We start from the raw sequence: 7,113 nt of genomic DNA, 5'->3' as shown, positions 1-7,113 counted from the left end.
CCATGGAATGAAATCACTCATATTAAAAGTAGTGAAAAGAGCGTTCATCTCCGCTAATAGGTCCTTAGACCTTCTCCTACCCTGTTCTTCATGGCTTTTCCCAAAAGCAACCCTGCAAATTACTCCTCTAGTAAGTGAATGAAAAAGTTCACTTAAATTCACCAAACGTGAGATATGACTGTGTTGTGTTTGGGAGTATGAATATTTTAGCTTTGTCTTGTCAAATGTAGCATAAGAATATTCCTCAATTTTCTTCATGAGTATAGTCGTCTCTTCTTCCCTAATGTCTCTTAATGATCGGATTCTGACCGAGCTTAGAAGTTGTGTTATGCATATACTCTTCAAATGTCGCCAATATGGCCCATATGGGGACATCGCAATATCGTTTTGGTTATACGAAATTCTTTGCATAATGCTCAATTTGGCCCGATCTGCGAAGACAGTGTCATTGACTTTCATAATCTCACGAGCTGCATTCGCAGATGAGACCACAAGGGTTGGTGAACTACCAAGGTGGAGTAGCATGAGTGGGCCATAACGTTGGGCCATGGCATGGAAAGTACGATGTGTGTTCGGACCGAGTTGATGGAGGTTTCCTATGATTGGAAGCTTTGGAGGTGAGGGTGAGAGGTTTTTCGTAGGCGCTCCAATGGAGAAGAAGAGCCATTTGTAGAGAAAGAAGAGGAGAAGCAGAAAGAAAAGGGAGAAGAAGAGCCATTTGGAGAGAAAGAAGAGGAGAAGCGGGAAGAAGAGGGAGAAGGGGTGGAAGATGATGGCTCCTAGGTTATGCAATTCCATAGCCAATCTCCAAGTTGGGCCTTCCTTTGGTCCCTCCTCATTGCCATGTAGGTCAATTTATAGAAGACATGTTTGGGTCCTACCAGCCAAAATATGAATATGACAGCCTATTAATAGTTTTAGTGGGTGCTAGTAAACGATTTGTTTTGACATGTAAGGGTAAAATAAAATAAATTAGAATTGATCTTTATACTTTAATTGATAAATTTATTTTGTAAATTTTTATTTTTTTTTTATTTTAGTGTCCCAAATATTATATTAGAATTTATTTGATACGTTAGAATGAAATAAACGGGAAGTGAATAAAATATTAATTTCATTTTTTTTCTTATCAAACATTGGGTTAGATATAAATACAAATGAATATTTATAACTAAATTTTTTAAAATGCTAATACATATTTTGTCAAATGGACTTTTTAAAATTTTTTTGGAGTCATTTTAATGGTTGGAATTTGAAATCCTTTTTAAAATTCAAAACATACAAGATAAGAGATGTGAGATTAGAAGATGGATTAGCCTGGACGTGCATAAAAAATAATTGAACCTTTTAAACAAAATAATAATTCTGACATTTTCGAACATAATAGTATAATACTAACTAGCGTAGTTGTAATCTTAGGATCCATTTATGTCATTTAAAAAAAAAAAAAATTCATTTCTCTAAAGTGAAGAAATGGATCGTATTTTCTATTTCTATTGCTGATTTTCAAGTATTTTGGTAACCTATAAGCATAATATATTTGTATTTAAAATTAACTTTCTTGAATTATTATTTTAATCATATAATTTTTAATTATAATTTTATTCGATGACTATAATGAGCATTTTTAATCAAAATTTTAATTTATTTTAGTTTTAAGAATATTAGTTAATTTAATTTTTAAATTATGTTTTAATTTTTTTTAATAATTTTTATTTGTATATTTTTTTATGATACTAAGCGTTTCGAATTTAACAAGTAATAAAGTATCATTTTTGAATTGATGTGGTTGTAGCCATGTGGAAGTGGATAATGATCATCCGACCCAGCGAGCAAACCAAACTGAAAAGACCGGACCAAGCTGTAGGTTTCCGAAATTTCCATGCATGTGCATTGAAACTTCCCACCCATCGGCGATCGCCCACCTCCGGTCCTCCATGGACCAGCATGTCCAAAGCCCATTAATTGTTTTAGTGCATCATCGGAGTCCGTGTTCTGTGCATTAAGTCGTTTCGTGAATATGTCTGCCCATTGATCATCAGTGCATATAAACTTAAGTGTCACCTCTTCTTTTGGCACATAATCACGAAGGAAATGATGTTTAATCTCTATATTTTTAATTCGTGAATGTAATATAAGATTTTTTGAGATGTTTATTGCACTCATATTGTCGCACCTTATAGGAATTGTATCATAATTTAATCCAAAATCCATAAATTATTACTTCATGTATAACATTTGAGCACAATAACTTCTTGCCACTATGTATTCGGCCTCAACTATGGAAAAAACAACTGAATTCTATTTCTTGGAAAACCAAAAGACTAAATAATGTCCTAAGAAATGACATATGCCACTCGTGCTCTTCCCATCCACTTTACTACCAACAAAATCAACATTTGAATCGCTGATAATCTCAAAAAAGGTATATTTAGGATACCATAACCCTAATTCAATAGTTCCTATTAGGTATTTAAGTATTCGTTTGACAGCTAACAAATGTGACTTTTTTGGTGCAATCTAAAATCTTCCATAAAAACATACGTTGAACATTATGTTAGGTCTGCTAGCAGTCAGATATAATAAGTTACCAATCATTCCATGATAGAGCTTGACATCTATTGGTATGTCTTGTTCATCTTTGTATAATTTCAAAGAAGAGCTCATAGGCGTCTCTAGTATTTTTTCATCTTCCATATTAAACTTTTTGAACAAATCTTTAATGTACTTCGATTGATTTATAAAAATTCCATGTTTCGCTTGTTTGATCTGAAATCCTAGGAAGAAATTTAGTTCACCCATCATGCTTATCTCAAATTTATTTTGCTTAGTGCTTGCAAACTCATTGCACAAGTTTTTATTTATTGCTTCAAATATGATATCTTCTACATATACTTAAACTAGAAGCATGTCATCTTTCTTAAACTTTATGAAAAATGTTGTGTCTATCATTCCTCTGATAAATCCATTATCCAGTAGAAGACCGCTTAGCCTTTGATACCAAGCTCTAGGAGCTTGCTTTAAACCGTACAAGGCTTTAGTTAGTCAATAAACATGTTTTGGATACTTATGGTTTTCAAAACCTGGGGGTTGTTCTACATATACCTCTTCACCTATGTAGTCATTTAAAAATATGCTTTTGACATCTATTTAATACAGCTTGAAATCCTTAAAAACTACATAGGCTAAAAGCATTTGAATGGCTTCCATTCAAGCTACAGGTACAAAGGTTTCTTCAAAATATATTCCTTCTTCCTGGTTATATTCCTGAGCTACAAGTCTTACCTTATTTCTAACAACTATCCCATTTTCATCTTTCTTATTCTTATATATCCATTTTTTTCCAATAATTGTCTTATCCTCCGGTCTAGGAACTAGTGTCCATACTTTATTTTTCTCAAACTGGTTTAACTCCTCTTGCATGGACATCACCCAAGATTCATTCTTAATTGCTTCACTCACATTTCTAGGTTCTTCCTAAGACAGAAAGACAAATAACTAATCATATTCCTAAGTGAGGATTGTGTGGCTACTCCACGTAATGGTTCACCTATTATTTGATAAATGGGATGACTCTTTTTGTACTTCCATTCTCTAGATAGTTCATTAACCTCATTTTCAATTTGATTAGTTTCAGCAGACGATTCCTTAATTTCATTTCTCTTTTCTGAATCATTTTCAATAGACAGTTTTTCAAATTTCTTATTTATCTCAATTTCATCTTCATCGGTCCTTTTAGAGAAAAGGTTTGACTCATCGAATACTACATGAATGGGTTCTATAACAGTTAATGTTCGTTTATTATATACTCTGTAGGCTTTTACTATCTAAGGCATACCTTACAAAGATACCTTTATCTGATTTTACATCAAACTTTCCTAAATGTTCATTGTCTCTAAGTACAAAACATTTATAGTCAAAGACATAAAAATATGATTTGTTTGGTCTATGGTCATTCCATAATTCGTAAGGAGTCTTATATAGAGATGGTCTAATCAAAACTCTATTTAGAACATAGCAGACGGTATTTACTGCCTCAGCCCAAAAGTACTTAGGTAGTTTATGTTCATTAAACATAGTTTTGGTCATTATCGCGACGTCCCGGGAGCGCGTGTGCCCCGGGCGGCGAAATTAAAATCAATTTAATATTTTAATGGAAAAACATGGATATCGGAGTCGCCACTAACCTTTAGTGCGGTTAGAACACATGATTACTACCCCGTTAGGGGTAGAATCGATCTACATTACCAGAGTTGGGGTCGGGAGTTCGGTTACGCGAGGGGAAGGTACGAGCACCCCCTACGCGCCCGTTCTTACGAACGGTACCTAATTAATTTGAAATTATCCCTTAGTTAATCTAATAATTCTTTAAATTACTCCTTTTTATGAATTTATAAATACATAGAGAAAATAAATAAATAAATATATACATGTATTCCCTCAGAGCTTAAGGTACGTGAAGCCCGAAGGCTCATACCCCCGCATTTAAATCATAGGGATTGGAATATCGAGAAAATATCTTATATAAAATAAATAAATAAATAAATAAATAAGTATAATGATATAGAAATAAAAAATATAATATAAATTACTTAAAGAAAATAAATATGGCGATTATGAAGAACGCACATCATGATAATGATAATAACACCTAACTTAAATATATGTACATAATGTAATTGTAATAATAACACGTACCTTAGCATATGTATATATATGTATGATAATAATAATAATTATAATAATAATAATAAATAATTTGTACTTTGATTTATGGTAATAATAACACGTAACTCGAATAATATATATATACATACACTAATAATAATAACACCTACTTTAACATATATATACCTACACAAAAAAGATAACAATGATAATAATACACAGTAGGATATACAATAATGACACAATTCTAAAAATATATGTATGTCTATGTATATAATGATAAAGATAATAGTTGTAGCAATAATAATATTAATAATAAAAAGGTATATCTTAATAATACAATACTTGTCTTAATAGTAACATACAATTAATAATAACATATACAATATGGAAATAATCAAAGAAACAAAACAATCCTACAATTAAAATGTAAACTATACAATATGAAAACAAATCAATTCTAAAATTAGTATGTAATTACACAATTATGAGTATGACAATAAAATAATGAAATTATGGAAACAATCAATTCTAAAATGAATATGTAGATGTGCAAGGATAAATATGGGAACAAAAAAACTTTAACATTAGTAAGTAATAATATAAAATGATAAAGATGGGAGCAATAATAAAATAATGATCAAGAATACCCTAAATAATTATGCAAGTAAATGAAATAATCACATTACGCATTAAATAATACAATAATAATAAAGAACCAAAAATAAGCATATAAGCCAATAAGATGAATATATTACACATTGAATATTATAATGACAACAAAATAAACCCTAAAACACTAACATATTACATATTGAAATTAACAATAATGATAAAAACCCTAAATATAATACAAGCAAATAGAATGACTATTACATATTAAATGTTACAAAATCAACAAAAAAATCATGAATAAATATACAAACCAACTAAATACATTGCACTTAAAATATTATAATCCTAACACAACAAAAACCATAAATAAATATTCAAAACAATAATTGCATTTCAAATATTAACAATAAAACATAAATAAATACAGACCTATTACTAAAAGTATTACAACATTAAAGCACATAAATAACATTACAACATAAAAAAAAAAAAAAAAAAGCTTACTATAATAATAGTAAATAAATAAATATCTTATGTGTGCTGTGCCTGCTGGTGCAGGAATCTGGGTAGGGACTTACAGAGGGGGGGTACTTGCCGGTGTTTGTGGGTGTGTGTGTGTAGGCAGTGGAGTGGTATTGCATGTGTAGTGCAGGCCGTGAGGTGAGTGTTGTGTGTGCATGAGAGTGTATTGAGTGTGTGTGTGAGTAGTGCATGTGAGAGACAGGAGGCAGGGGGAGACTCACCGGGGGACTTACCACGGGGGTACCACCGGGAGACGCCGACGGCGACGGGAGCGAGCGACGGCGACGGTGGCGGGAGTGAGTGGGCTGCTAGGTGGTTGCTCATACGGGGACGGCCAGAGGAAACAGTGGCCGTGAGCGGTGTCGCTGAAGGTTGCAGGGAATGCCGATAGTGGGAGGTTTCGCCGCCGGAACTCGCTGCTAGAGTCGCTGCTACTGGGGGTCTTGCCGGAGGGACCAGTGGCCGGAGCTGGGCTGTGACAGTGTTCGGGGTTGTAGAGTAGGGAGCGACGGCGGCAACTGCTGCTGGTTATGGGCTCGGGTGACTACAGGGGTAGCCGGAGTTCAGTTGGGGAGAGGATAGAAGATGGGAGAGAATGGATGGTGGCTGGAGCGTGGACTGGAGCTGCTGGTGCTGGCTCGCCGGCAAGGGGTGTTGCCGGAGGGACTAGTCGTGGAGGTTCACCATGGTGCCGAACTGGTGTTCGGTGTTGTGGTTGTGCAGAGGGAGTCCGAGGCGGTGGTGACGCGGATATGTGAGAACGGAGATGATGGGCTATGCGTGGAGGATTGGTGCGAGAGATAGGGTTGCGGCTGTTGGTGAGGGAGAGTGAGAGAAGGAGACGACAAGAGTTAAGAGAGGGCTGTACATGTGGTCATGCCCATGGTGGTTGTGCCCTCGCCGAAAGAGAAAGCTCAATTTTTTTTCTGTTCTTTGTCTCCACTGCCTGTTTTTTCTTTTGTGCAGCGGAGCCTCCGCGGCTGTGTTCGCACCCCCCGTGGCTGTGTGAATAAGAGCCTATAAATAGGCTCTCCCACTTAAAACCCTAATACCAACATTCCATAATAATAATAATAATAATAATGAACCAAATATAATAATAATAATAATAATAATAATATTTGAGAATAAATAATAATAATAATAATAATAATAATAAAGTAATAATAGAAACAATAATAATAGTAAAATAATATCTAAAAGTAATATTAATAATAGAGAAAATAATAATAATAGATAGATAGATAAATAAGAATAAAAATTATAATAGTAATACTAATAATGGTAAAGTAATAATAATAATAATGA

General features: G+C 33.7%; 1 pseudogene; it reads right to left on the bottom strand.

Moving 5' to 3' along the window:
- The window catches only part of LOC131145751 (cytochrome P450 736A117-like), a 2,166-nt pseudogene extending 1,536 nt beyond the window's left edge, over window positions 1-630 (bottom strand).
- Between the last annotated feature and the right edge of the window lie 6,483 nt (window positions 631-7,113).

Source organism: Malania oleifera, chromosome 13 (genome assembly GCF_029873635.1).
Source record: "Malania oleifera isolate guangnan ecotype guangnan chromosome 13, ASM2987363v1, whole genome shotgun sequence".
Taxonomy (NCBI): Eukaryota; Viridiplantae; Streptophyta; class Magnoliopsida; order Santalales; family Ximeniaceae; genus Malania; species Malania oleifera.
This window is presented reverse-complemented; position numbering and strand designations above follow the sequence as displayed.